The sequence below is a fragment of the Lagopus muta genome, chromosome 1 (genome assembly GCF_023343835.1).
Source record: "Lagopus muta isolate bLagMut1 chromosome 1, bLagMut1 primary, whole genome shotgun sequence".
NCBI classification, from domain to species: Eukaryota; Metazoa; Chordata; class Aves; order Galliformes; family Phasianidae; genus Lagopus; species Lagopus muta.
In genome coordinates this window covers 101,627,590-101,643,027 of record NC_064433.1, presented here as the reverse complement: position 1 = coordinate 101,643,027, position 15,438 = coordinate 101,627,590, and positions in this window count along the sequence as shown.

Genomic DNA, 15,438 nt, shown 5'->3' with positions numbered 1-15,438 from the left:
TGCCTTTGAAACAATTTTTCATAGTTAAATCACATTTACATAATTTTATCAATGTTTACATGGTAAAAATTGTGGTATTGATTGAAATGTTTTAAAAAGATGGTCATACAACTTCAATATTAGAGTACTTGCTCCATTACTCTGTTATTTTTGGAAGTACTAAGTAAGGCAAAACAAGAATCAGATCCTGTGGCATTTTCATTTTTGCCTGTATTGAGCCATATCACAGGTGGTGCTCATTCTTTCTCATGACAGACATTTAGTTCCATGTCAGTGCACCCTTGTTATCAATAAACTGCTATTATTTATGTTGTTGCAGTGTTTGGCTGTGCTGGTTTGAGAGTGAATCTATGGAACAAGGTAATATGCAAGAGCATAATAATGAGATTTGAGTCTTTGTAGCATAGATTGGTTTCCAAATGCAAGTTTTCCCTATGGAATCTAATGTGATTAGCCACTTCATAGTGGCAAATATGCACTTAGTATTTTAAAAGTCCTTTAGATGCTGATCCTGTATCCACCTCTTTCCAAGTATTTCTGGTGTGACTGATGGACTTGAGTGCCTTGACTTGGAGGTGTAGAGCACAAGACTGCATTGACCTCGTTACTCTGATAAAAGCTGAGGTGGAAGAAAGTGTGAGGCGGATTCTTTCATCCTAACATAAAAAGTCCATCTTTCACTGACTGAGAATTCCTACTGTCTTCTTCAAGACTGAAGTTCAACTTCTGCAAGGTCAACACTAGAACTATTCCCTTGTAATTCTGAAAATTCCATATAGTAGAATCAGATGAATGCATAAAGATTTCACCTGTCCAGCCTCGTGGTTTGCTGTTGCATCATGAAATTGCTTTAAAAATGAGATTTGGAAAATAGCAAGTTCTTTATTATGCGTCTTTTTATTTACGTGCTTTGGATTCATATTTCAAACTTGCCTGAACAGCAATAGCAGATGAAAATGATGCTTTTCAAATTAAAAATAAGGTTCCCAAATACTCATGTAATTTTAGATGCCACAGCTTAAAGAAATGAGAGAAGAAATATCCCAAGGTGCTTGATAAAACTGTGAAACTTGGCAGTGCTGAGACCAGAAGGTTTTAACTGTGACCATTCTCTGTCAGCAAAAGATAAGAGAGTTTTTCTCTCTAGAGAATTAAACTTTTAAATGAAACTGGAAGAACTACATTTCAGTTTAATGTTGAGATAGCTTCTTAAAATGAATTGCCATCTCTTTAAAAAGATATTCTGCAAAAATCCTCAAACTGTTTCAATATGAATCCTCTAAATTACTTGAGTTGTCAAAATTTTTGAACAACAACAACAAAAAAATACAACATAAAACTACGAGAGAAATAAAAAAAAAAAAAAAAAGTATTTTCCAGCAGTGTGAAATAGTTTATTACAGTTTTAGGTATAGATTTGGATACAATAAAATCAGGTCGTGAATGATTCAGCCATAACATTTATAATTGTGTCATCCAAAAGTCCCTCTGTATACTCTTGTTTTGAAAGGTCAAGTTTTGCTAAAAAAAAGTGTTCCAGATAAGTTGGTCCCAGGAGGTCTAGACTATAATTAACAACAGAGCTGCACAGAAAAAAAAAAAAAGAAAAAAAAAGGTAGATAGTAGGCAGAAGGCAGAGAAACTAGTTTTCCCATCAGCTGTGGAGACACAGTAGGAATGAGCAAAGAGGCAAACACTGTTTTTCTCTTTCAGTCATTTTCACTTCTCTTAGAGAATATTCTGGATTTGCCCATGACTCAGTGGATGACATCAGATATGACACATAACCCATCTGCCCTTCATTGAATGGCAAGAAGATGTCTCTGCCTCAGGAAGGTGTTGTGAAGATAGATTTGTTTTCCTGTAATTTGACTGTCTGAAACAATTTGACTGCATAAATGCTAATGATGCTGATCTGGAGCAGTCTTTCCACCGTTTCTTGTAATTTCTGGTGTGTGAAACAGACTGCCTTCCTCAGCTGGAAATTCCTGTGGGGAGTTTACTGAGAAGTGAAGAGCTCATTCTCTGCAAGTGGAGTCCCACAGAGCATCCTGGTGTGTTCAATTATGATTTTTCAGACTGTATGTTCTCTTTAATGTGCATGTGTGCCACTAGGTAGAGCAGGGTAAGGACAGAATATAGATGTAGAAGGGAGACTCTACTACCTTATTTCTTCACATTTTAAAATAATAATACGCGAAGATGATCAGCTGCTTTGGTAGAAAGGAGTAAGTTTACTTCATTTGTTAAGTTGATGGATAAAGGGATGATAAAGTTTCTCTTGTTCAAATTCTTTATATAGTGGCATGACTGAAAGACTAAGGCAGATAGCAATTTTGCAATTGCAAATGTATTTCTTTCAGCAAAAAAAAAAAGTAAATTTTCTAATTCTCTTTGTTTTTAAAATGCATATGTTACAAAGAAAAACGTTTCACTTAAAAACAAACAAGGGCAAACTGATAACTGAAAAGCTAATGAATCGTTGTTACTTGAAGCCATTTTCTTCTGAAAGTCACATTCCCATCTTAACTCCATCTCTTAGGAAGAGCTATAACCAGGAGCTCTGGTCTTCATTTGTCACAATGGGAGATTGGTAACCAACACTGGAAATGTATTTTGTCCAAGGAGTGCTTTTATGGAGAAGAATGTGAGCCTTGGGAAGCTACAGTGTCACCACTTCCAAGACAGAACTCTGCATGCTTGCTTTCTTTTATTCTTCCACTGTAAGAATGGCACTTTATTTATTCCTTGTGCCGCATATTTATAATGAGGTCCCATGGCTCATCACAGTGAGCCTTCCTCTCGGCTTTAATGAATTAGTTCTGCTGCTGTGTAACTGTTAGGCCAAACATCTTTGTAAATTAGTGCTCTGAAGATGATGGCAGTTGAATTTGCTTACAACAATGTGTTTTTCTCAGTGTATTTCTAAATATGGGATTTGTCAGGCACTGAGATCTGAAAATGTACTCTATCTAGTGCTTTGTACAATGATTCTGTTACACTACTGTTATCAGCACGTTATAAAGGAGCTGCCTGATTTGAAGCACAGATGTTTTGATTTATGTCTACAAAGTGTCCTGGGAGTTCTGTGTTTACATCACGTTCAACTGGTTTGCCTAATCCTGTGAAAATAAATTAGTGACTGCAAATCTGAATCTTTCCTACCAGAAACAAAAGTGAATAAATCGTTTGTTTAATTTTTAGTCTTTAGTATCTGTGCAGTACTACCTGTAGATTTTCTTGAATGCCAGTCACTGAATATCAGAAAATTGTACAAGAATTTCAGTAATATGTCTCGTACAGAAATGCACAGGTTGTGGTGTAGCATGTAGTATTGACCTGTATGTATTTTCCAAGCTTACGAACTTTATAGCAAAGAACAAGTTGCCTTGCACAGAACTAGGATTTCAATTTTGAACCTGGACAATAGTGCTCACTTCAAAAAAATTCTTGTAATTCGTCAGTGTGTATACTGAAGCATGACTGGATCTGTACCACAGATGTGAATCTCAACAGCATCTCCTTGTGTTAAAAACACCTACATAAAAACATTTCTTAGATAATTTTTGAACATGGCATTTTCTTTGTAATAAAGAATTAAAATAGTTCTACTTCATGGAGGACACTTTTTCTTTGAATTTTTAATCAAAAATAATCATATTTATGTCAAGAAATGTTGCCATATGTTCTTCAGGCAGTATATTTACGTATCAGCAATCTGCTTTTAGACACCTGCTCACCTTTGCTTACAATTGGTTTAAATACCAGTAAACCTGTATATTTTGCTGTATACTTGTGTGTTTGGGATTGGATCTTACATTTAAGACAGAAATGTTTCAAACTGTCTCATAGGAAATTAAAAAAACAACACTGTCATTGCTATGTATATTAAAATACATGCCTTTAATGACAATACTATAAAAAAAAATTGCTTTTCAACTTTTGATGGATAAGAAGTCTGTATTTTAGCATTCAAAAGCTTCTTGTTTAGTATTTTTGAGCAATTTTCGGGAACAAAATATTGTAATCCACTTACAGTAGATTTTCCTCTGCTGTTTCTTTACTCACTCTAAAATTTTTCTAGGATTTTCTTAGATGAAAATTCTAAAGGATAATACGCATTTTGTTCCAGTTTTGGATCAGAAGTTTAAGACAACTGTTTTTCATGTGACAGAAAATATGTCTTCAAATTGTACTTCATGCATATTTAATAATAATAACTCTTCTGTAATAATAATAAACGTACAATAATTAACTTTCCAGAGACTATCAAGCAGTGTACAAAGAGAAATTGCTTTAATTATATTTTAAGATTCACGATTCAGAAAAATTTATCTGCCTATAGTCAAGAATGATTCATTGGCAAAACATGAACTACACATATGTGTCTGAAGTTATACAACTTACAGTTCCTTTATCCACTCAAATTTCCAACTAAATTAGTACTTCAATTACCATTTTCTTGCAAGAACAAGTGCAAAGTCCTGTACCAGGGATGGGATAACCATCTGCAATGCTACTGATTGAAGAGCAGCTCTATGGAAAAGACCTCAGCATCCTGGTGTCTGGGAAGCTGAACACGCAAGCAAAGCCCACTGGCAATGAAGAGTACCATCAAACTGGGTTTGTATCAACTAGTGGATTGACTAACATGATTATACTCCTTTATGTGGAACAAAATCTAGCTTCTTTGTCCAGTTTTCCTCCCCCAGTATAAGAAACACGTTTTAAAACTAAAACAAGGTCTTTGGAGGACCATCAAGGTATTGTGAGGAAAGACTAAGGAACCAGGTTTGCGCAGCCTGAAGAAGACAGCTGACAACCAAAATGTGCCATCCTATGTAGAACTCTTTCATCCTTCTACACTGTAGACTAAGCTGGGAAAATAGACTGACATGGCAGAAACAGCAGGTCTGGTACACATATGAAGAAAAGATTGTTAGGATAGTCTGTGACTCTTCTGTCTTTCAGGTTAAATGACAGCGTATTACGTGCAGATAATCTTCTGAATTCTTTGACTCTGATTCTCTCTAGAGAAAATTGACAGAATTTGACAGTGCTGACAGTAGAAGAATACTTAGTCATAATTAGAATATTCCAGGGCACATTTGTATGCAGCCAAAAGCTGCTGGAAAAAGGTAGGTAGGAGTGAAAGAAATGTTGAAAGATAAAGGCAGAGTGAAAGCAGATCATAAACATTATATATAGTTACTACAGTAGAGTAGCATCGGTGGAGGTAAACTCTATGACAAATGAGAGAGAGGAGAGACTGTCAAGGAAGAAAAACAGAAGTATCAAAAATACCTAACTGCCCAGCTCTCAGAAAGTACTGGGCATGTTTAAAGAGACTAGAATCTGATGACTGTCAATGAAAGGTGGACATCTAAGCATATAAGAGAAGATACATTGAAATCACTGGGAATTTAGTATCTATCCTTGATTGTCCATCATAAAATTCCTATCAACCATTTATCTGCAATATTGATCATTTATGTACCATTGAAAAATTTAATTTAAGACACTTTCTGAATTGAGTTTTTGGCTCAAAAATGGTTTAGAGTTTTTGAAAGGGTTTTTCAGAAGGGTTTTACTTACCAACCTGTACATAACCACCTTATTTGACTTTGCTAGAATTATCCATTTACATTAATAATAGTGGTAGTTCTACTGTGTGTACTTCATTTTATTAAATTATCTATTATTCTAAATGCTCAGATATTGCGTTATGGTTGTTGTTACACTAAAATATTTGTATGTTAGCTTAACAATACTTCTTTTGCACGTAACTATGTAAGGTCTTTCCACATTTGTGACAAATTTTGTCTTGTCTGAAGATAGGCTCAGATTTCTTCATTCTCATTCAGGTTGCTTTAAACATAACATTGTGCTTTCCTCTCATCTTTTGGGACATCTGTATTACCTAACTCAGCAATCAGATGGCAGGTCTCCATTTGTAAAATGTTTCTTTTAGTTTCTTGGAATTTGGCTTGAATTGCATTTCTAAATTTAAATGGAACTCCATTTTCCTTGTCTAGTTAGCACTGAGTAATTAGGCTTTTACACAGAAAAGGAATTATCTAAAAAAAAAGTGTTCCTGTAAAAGGCATTTTAAGAACTCTAGATATATGCTTCCTCTGCCAGGTTACCTGCGGGTTGTAAGAAAGAAATCTTGAGGAGACAGATGTATCCATACTTATACAGACCCTGAAATTTGTAAGACTCCATTTCCTTATTTGTCTGTCTTTCATATTTCTTTCATATTATAGTGTACATGTTGATACTTTCTGAAAGAGACATTTATTTTTAATGGAGTGGCACATTTAAAGATTTCTGTAATTGTATCTTTAAAGAAAATGCAACTGTATAGCTCTTAGCTCTTTGTCTGCTTTTTCCACCATATTCTATTTTAAATGGTATTTGGATGGAGGCCAATTTGATTGTTAATAATTGTTTCCATTACCTTATGCAGCTCAGTTCCTGGCTTACTCCTGTTCTTAGTCAAACTTGTTAGTTTGGTAATTGGAATGAATTATGGTAAAGTTGTACCATCTTCTTGTATAATCCTGTATAACTTAATATGCTTTGAAGACTGCAGGGCTAATAGCTTGTATTACAGCCACTGAATTCCTCCATTCCTCCTTTGGACGTGCCTATGCACTGCAGTGGATGGGGGAATGGCACCTCCTGAAAAAAAAGTATTGATTACATGGAGGGGAGACAGTTTAATCCATAAGTAGAAGTAGACAAGCAATATTCATGGCTATATAGCCAGGTGATGATTTTTATGAGGCATTTTGTGGTGATTTTAAATCATGTTGTATTGTAAGGAGTAGTGGAAATAGAGAAACATATTTTCCTGTTCTGCGATGCATGTCTTGCTCAGCTCTCTGGTCCAAGGTATTGCCAGCTTCCACTGGCTGAGCAAAGAGGAGAAAGTGGTTGTCTCCATGGCACTGGGGAACTACCTGGTTTGTGCCTCTGATTTACCAGCTGATTCCCATTTCCCTCAGAGTATGAAGAGGTGAGATTTAGCTGCTTTTCTTTGGGTGCTGACTCTCTGTTACGCGGTTACAACTTTTGGAGAAACTTGAGACTGTGAGTTCTCTGTGTCAATCTGAAAATTGATCAGAGGTTTCAAAGCCCTCTGAGGACCGACAAACTCTGATTGTGTGAAGGATTCATGTCCTTGGCAAGCCAGGATAGAAAATAATTTTTAAATTTATTTTTCATTGAGTTAACTCTCAAGCAAAAGATTAGATGTAGCAGGAAGAGAATGGTATTGTACATGGTGTAAATTTTCAGAATGTGTGGACAAATCAAGGCAAATGTCACACAGAAGGATAGTGGTGGCTTCTTGGGCTAAGGCAAATCAGGACCAGATGTCACAACAATCTTCATGACACTTGAAATAAAAACAACTCTTTTTTCTGCTCCTTGTCCTGCTGCTTGTTGTCATAACATTTTTTTTTTCATCAAAATCTGTATCCCTTACGTTGCTAATATTGACAAGGGTTTTAAAAACGGTTATTCATGCATGAGTTCTTTGTAGTCAGTAATTTCCATGACAGCAGTGAATCTCAAAAATCAAGAGCACTTGCAGAATGTATGTTGGAGGTAAAATCCTGGACAAAAGCTCTATTTCTGGAAGTATATCTTTCATGGGTGTGGACCATAGAAAAATCAGACGGAGGCTAAAGAATTTTTCTTTCTTTGCAATGCGACAGAAAGTGAGCAGAGCAGCATTTATCAACACAAATATTCAGACAATGCTCCTGAAGTACCAGTAGAGGGCATTATTATTCCATACAGAGAGGCATATTGCAGTAGTTGTAAATTATTTTCTGTACTTTCACATTAAAGTTGAAAATGCTGTAAACTCTGTGCTTTTTCATCACAGTATTTGTTTGTTTGAACACTGAATGTATAGATGCATAGGTTTATTTAGGTGTTTTCATTTAACTGAAAATAAGTAAAGCCTTTGGATATTTCCGTATTCCTTATCTGGAGAGTAGTTTGCAGCCCATTCAGTATTCAAATGTAGTACCATTTCCTCTTTCTGACAAACACGGAGTAATTAGGCTTTTTCATAGACAAGTGATTACCTAATAAATGACCTTCTGCAAAAGACTGTGTTAAAATGAAGCAAAATGCATATTTAGTGCAAATGATGGCCAAGCAATATGATGCAGGAAAAAAAGCGAAGCTTTGCACAGGCAGTCTGATTCAGCAGCTTTAGAAATAATGAAAATGCTTGTGGTTTACACCAAACATAATTATAAGTCTGACAATCTGTATAAATTCTTAAATGTAAAATCTGATTAGCTGCTTGCCATGTTGGCCATTATAATGCTTGAAATCATAAGTACAACCAGAAGAAAATGCAATCAGATTTCATAAGACACATACTACTCGTACTCATTTTTTGTAAAAAGCTGCACAGAGATGATAGAAGGTAATGCCAGAGTTGCATGTAAGTTCCCACATCTTTTCCAACATATTCACAGGGATATCAAACAAAGGAATTGCAACAATGATGCCTTTGGACCATTATTTTAATAAAATGTACCATCTAAAAGTCTACTCTGATCAAGTAAATTTCAAAGCTTATCATGTGCAATCAAAGCTACATTTGTGTATTCTGACATCCTCTCATTATCTATTCCTTCACTGATTGTAGCTAGGACTTCTGCTATGTGTACCTGAAAAATAAAATAACATGGAAATAAACCACTTACTGTTCCTTCAGAATCAATCCTAGTGATTAAAGTAAGAGAACATTTATTTTTATCTGACCATGATGCTAAAGCTTTTTTTCTTGGTACTGAAAACATAAAAATATAAATGCTGCCATGAGAAAATGTTTCAGTCTTGCAAAAAATTTAAAAGTTAATTTAGAACTTTTTAAGCTGTCACAACACAAGAAGGGCTGCGAGAACAGTCTGGGCCCATAGCATTTCCTTGGGCAAATAAATGGTTGTGGGTTAATAATCCTCAGACCAGCCTTGAGCCTGGCTACCTATCTCAGCTTGTCAGCGGTCCCTAGAAGATGCCTTAGGCTCAGATACTGTTGCTTGATCAGACAAGACACAAACCGTGATGGTTTAAGTGGTTGACTTTTACCCATCCTACAGCTTTAAGGATTCACTGTTTCTTCCTCTCTCCTGAATACCTGATCATCATTCTCTCGGCAGTGATTTGAGAACCCACTCTTTGATCAAACCATCAGGGCCATTTCTACATTCATCCATACTTGGATGCAGAAGAGAAAGACATCAGAGGCTGCTGTTCTTGTAGTTTCACTAACAGCTCCTACCTTAGCCAAATTTGGAGACAGTTTCTTTAAACTATTGAAGAGAGAAAGCTCCTCCTAAGGCCCATTCAGAACAAAAGACTAGATTTTTGTCATCTGTGAGCATAGTTTTATTTCCCCCATTTTATCTTTGCATTAGTAGCAACTTGAAAATGAAATTATATGTGGAAAAAATAATCTTACCTCTTCATTTTGTTTTGTTTTGTAGAATTGCTGGGGTCAGTTGCTGAGTTAGTGCTTGAAATGATTCCCTGTCTGTCCCCAGGATATGTTCTAATATGAAGTACAGGCTCAGGAGGCAATTGCAAAAGACAAAGAACAATATAATTTGAGATTTTAGATGTACTTTATTCTTGCAAAGAAATGTTGAGATCTCTGGTCTGTAGTTTGTAGGCACTCTTCTTTAGCCCTTTGGTATTGCAGTATAAGTAGGCACTTAGTATTGCCTACTAAGTGTCAGAATAGCACATAATTCTTAATACACTTTCCTTTTTTTTCCTTAAGGGAATCTTAGATATTGGCAAAGGAATTTCCAAGAGTTCTGTTCAGAGTAGTGATAGAACCTGAGTTCACTGTATTATGGGAACAGGACATGATGGGTTATGACATATCATGTCAAAAATAATAGATGCCTCCTGCTTACAATATAGAAAAATACATTAAGAAATGTAAATGCAATATACAGAGTATGTATTGTAGTGATGCTTAATAAGATGTTGACAGTTATTAAGATGACAGGACAGAATTTTCTTGCGTCTTATGGTCTCTTAACGTGAGTGCTATTAAGTCACTTAAGCCCAGGTGTTGATTTACCAGTAGAAAAGAAAGGATGTAATCTGGTGATCTAAAGATCAACTGGCACCAGGGTAATTCCTTTGTTTCTGTTAAATGTGTATTTGTTTTATTTTATTTCATTTTATTTATGGCATTGTACTGTATTCTATTTATTTATTTTTTAAATCAAAGAAAGCTTGTAAGAATTTGCATTGTTCAAAGATGCATTTATACCATGGTATGAGTAATTGGCTCTTGGACAGCTATGTGCGATTGCTTTTGAATTCTCCATTTTCAGTAACAGAAAAAAAGACTTCCAACTACAGACAGTAACCTAGAATGAAGAAATAAGACTTTTCCTTACCAGCGTCACAACACTGACAATCCATTTCACTTTGTACTACAGTTAAATCCTTACTACATCTACATTTTTACTATTTACCTTGCTTGCATTTCAGCTGGCCTTTCTTTAATTTGTAAAATAAACATTCTGCAGATATTCTATGCCTGCTAGTTGCTTTTTGGAATAATAATAATAAAAAAAATCCACAAATTTTGATTTTGAAGTTGTGCTTTCCACATGAAGCTAAGATGGGTACCAGAGAAGTCAAACCGTTAAGAGTCCATGTAAGAGTGAGTACTGGCCTCCACTGGATTGTGGTGTCTTTCTCAGCACATCCACTCCCCTAATCATGGCTCAAGCACTATCTCTGGCATTGAGTAACTAAACAGTAATGATGAGTAAATTCCTTCCTAGAGGATATTTCTCAATTTGCTTCTACATAGCTAGGATTTTGTCCTCAGACTTTAATGGGATTTGAGAGTGTTTGGCTCTGCCTAGAGCTGGACTCTTCCTTGGTTTCTTGGCTGGGTCCTGGCACATAAAAACTGAATTTTAATTAAACCAAAAGTAGCTGAAACAACCCGCTTTCCTCTTGCTCTGTTCCCAGCTGCAAACATGAGGATATGCAAAAAGATATTTCTTACATTGTTATTCTATTTAATAGCATACACCGTTGTTATAGTAACAGAGGTGGAGAAACATATATTTTAGCTTTATGTTGACAGTGCTCCTTTAAACAACAAAGGGAAAAGCAGAAAATAGCATTTCACAAAAAGTTAAAATATAGCTCAACAAAGACAATCTTTCTTTTTAGCAGCTGTGTTGCTTCTACATGTATAATCTACACATCCATCATTTTTTCTCTTCACTCCCAATTTACTGTTTTGTGGGAACAGGATATGATGGTAGATGATATATAACAGAAATAATGATCACAATATTATTTAGTAATACAAAGATATTCTCCAAACACAATTTTTTTTATTGAAGTTTAGTGAAAATTCCTGTTATTCCCCAAAGTATTTCCTAACTTGTTTGTTGGATTTCCCATTTCGGTTGTATTAAGAACAACTGTGGGAACATCGCTTTGTCAGTCTTGACAAAATGCAGCACATGTAATTGATGTCTTCTACTGTATTTTTTTCCTCCACTTATAGGCTTTATGTTTTCAGAAGACCAGGTGACCTGAACTTTATAACTGGCATATTGTGCATGCCTTAATCCTTCTTCCTGACATTGTAATGTTTTTCATTTGTGATCCTATTTCTCCTGCTTCCCATCTAATCATGCTTTTTAGCATTTTTCACTGTATGTTCATATTGAAATGAGTGATTTATGCCAAGATAGAGCTATGTAAGACCTGATAAAAAATTGTCTTTGACTATGTAATTGCAGTTACTCATTATCTTCTAATATTAACTTAATACACAACTTCTATGCGCTTAATGATCTGCCTTTGACATCCTCTAACTTCCATGCAAATACTGTGCATAATATTATTCTGTAGGTCACTAGTTGAAATGTAAATATATTGAGAATTATTTATATGCCCCAACATTGAACTGTTTTTGGAAAAAGAAACTAATTCTGTGTTTCATATCTGACTGCTCTCACATTATCTCACCTCTTCTCCAACTTCCTTTTAATAGAATTTTTTTTGTTCACATGAACAAGACACTTCTATCATTTATTATCATTAGTGGCACAAGACCATTATCTTCAATTTACATCAGAATATTTTACTTAAGATGTGAGTCATTCCTGAAAGTGGTAGGAATACTCAAGATTCATTTTGAATAAAGCTGCTTACTCTTTGAAACAGAATTTCTGTTCCAGGTAAGACTGCACAATGGACCTTAAGGTCTGATTCACCAAAACTATTAAAATTGCATTTAACTTTAAGGTCAGTGCTGGATGCCTTTGTCTTCTTGTTCCTGTCTCTCTTGTTCTTCATTATATAATTCACTGAAGATGTAATGCAGTATCTGTATAATTTTCAGACTGTTCTCCTTTAGCATAAATTTGTCTTCCATAAATTAGCACAGTAAATATTTTTCTCTAAGAAGAGCTGTACTCCTGCTTGAGCTTTGAGTTGTTAGCTGTGCGTATGTGATATTCAAATCCACCCATTCACCCATCAGTAGTTTTGGGAAGATCCTCCTTAAATATACAGCAGGAAATTTTGGGAAAAAATAGATATTACAAAATAAAAGTCGTTGTAGCTTCCATATCCCATTTTCATTATGCAGTAGGCTATGACTGAAATCTTTGGGGATTTAGCTGTCTTCCAAATTTAAGTTTCTTAGGTTTCCTTCTCAAAGTAAAAATGTGTCATGAGGCTAGCAAAATATAACTACACTACCATTCTTTTTTTTGCCATTTCAATTCTGTTTTTCCTTTTGAAGGAGACTTAGAAGGAGTGTATTTTTGCAGTGTTTACTTTAAGAACTGACTTTCGCTGTTTTAGAACTGACTTTTCTACGTTTAAATGAAGCCTGGGACTGTAAGTTTCAATGCAAGTACTTGAACTTTACATGCCAGGGGGACAGAAGAGCATGGGCATATCAAAATATTTGAAGAATTTGCCAGATAAAGCTGCAGCGTATCTTTTTTTTTTGTTACCTACATTTCTTCTGAGCCACTCTGCAAACTGGCTATTGACCATAGCTGTCAAAATGTATTAGTTTTCTGACAGAGGTCAGTTGGTACAAAAGAGGTCAAAACAGCATAACTTCTGTCTGTATTTTTAAATGGAAAGCATGTGGGGTTTCTGCAGTTCTCTACAGGATACTTTTATGGTTAAAATACTTTAAAGATTAGTAAAAACCATCAGTGTATAAAAGCACTTGTTAAAGGTTTCCTGATACCTGTAGCTGAACAATTTTTACAAGCACTGTTGCATTGGAGTTGCTGGAGAAGGACTTTTCACATGGTCGGATAGCAATAGGACAAAGGAGAGTGGCTTTAAACTAAAAGAGAAAAGATTGTGATTAGATACTAGGTGGAAATTTTTTCCTCAGAGAGCAGCGAGGTGCTGGCACAGCTGCCCAGAGAAGCTGTGGTGCCCCATCCCTGGAGGTGCTCAAGGCCAGGTTGGATGGGGCCCTGGGCAGCTGAGCTGGTGGGGGGCAGCCCTGCCCATGGCAGGGGCTGGGGTGGGTGGGCTTTGAGGCCCCTTCCAACCAAACCCTTCTGATTCTGTGATTGTCTTTTGCTGCCAATTGCTGGGAGGTGACAATTTAGGAATACCATTTTAGGAAGAGTGAGAGACTTGTATGCAGTCAAGTCCAATGTCTTGGGAATGTGAGGAAGTATCTGGCTTTTTTGCCTCTCCAATGTTCCATTTAATATGATTCTTACTACTTCCACTTTACGATTAGCTACACTTCTGCCAACTATCATCCAGGTCATCTTTGCACAATGTAAAAGTTTTGGAAAGAATGACTCCTTATGCAGGCCTTGCAAAGGGTGGGCTACAGGAGAGACTGCTCTGAAATTCCTGTTCCTTTGTGCGCCTCACACCTCTTCTAAACAGAGGGAAAAAGCAGCGATGTCTATGCAGAAGTGGGATAAAATAGAAAACCATCTGTGCAAGGTTGTTTCAGTTACAGAGATACATCCATGCTCACTTCCTTCTCTGTACTGGGAGAATGCAGCAAAATGCAAATTCACCCTTTGCAGACCATGAAATGTATTCCAACACTGAACAGTAACTCTTTAAACAGGAGAACTGGACACAATACTGCAGTTTAAAATGTCAGACTACTGCTAATGACATTTTCCCTTTAGGAATTAGATCTGCAACAATGTTCCCACTGCAGTCCTAAAGAACCATCCTGCTGTATCAAATATTCCATTACCTGAGTACTCACCACCTGAGTAAATCTTGAGAAGATCTCTTCTTGAAGTTTGTCTAGGAAAACGTTGCTAGTCTGTGTCTGAGAAGGCCTATTTGTAATGACTACAAATTATTACTATTTCTATCAAATTATTTTTTCTTCTTATACTCTTGAACAGCTTTGTTTGCTGAAACCGAGGAAAGGGTGGCATTTATTTTATACTCAAGTGGTTTTGATACAAATAAAACCAAACTGCTACATTTTTTATTGTCTTCTTTACATCAGTACAGAGGAATTCACTTTGTGTGAAAACATGACTGCATGAAGGGGTGAAAATATTGCAGTAAATAAAATGTACACTGTTTGGAGGCACATTCAAGTGTTTGCAGGCCAGGAGAGATTCAAGTGACCCAAATTTTCTAAAAACTGTCTCTAGCTCTTGAACGGAATTAAGTAGTGTAGAACACTTGGTCCAGGAACTGCTGTAAGATGGGATAGGCAAAGGCCTAAGGGAATGTTTCCAGGGGCAAGTAGGGCAGATTGAGAGGAAGGTGTCTGCAGAGTGAGACTAGTTGAAAGTTGATTGGGTTGCCCTTATTCCGAACTGCAACTACAAGAAAATATTGAATTAACCACAATGATTATAATTCCAAGTGGCCTCCCATTTCCAAAAAACAAAGCAAAACAAAATGAAAACAACATACCTTTAAAAAAAAAAAAAAAAAAAAAAAAGTACAGCTTACTTGCAGCAATTTCTAGTAAATAAAATACATGCACTTGGTGTAAAATCTTCTATTTATGAAACCTTACTTATAAAAACAAATCCCCTGGTAAAGGATGCCCAGCATGGTATTAAATAATATTACTGCTTTCTGTGTATCAGGGCTGGTGCAATACAGATCTCTCTGACTGCCCACTGAGTGTAACATGATGCTTAAATGCAAAATGCTGCTAAAGCAACTGTGAGCCCATTGAAAATAAACCAGTTTATTCTAAGAACAAAAGGAATTTCTGTTCTATATCACAGCAAAACCATTACAGATGAGCAAGGCTGTCCATGGAAGTAAATAATGTGGAAGCAAAGAATAAATATATTATAGATTATGCTGGCTGCAGACCAAGAAGTACATTTCAGCATAATTGGTCTGTTGAAAGAATCGATCTGTGAGTAC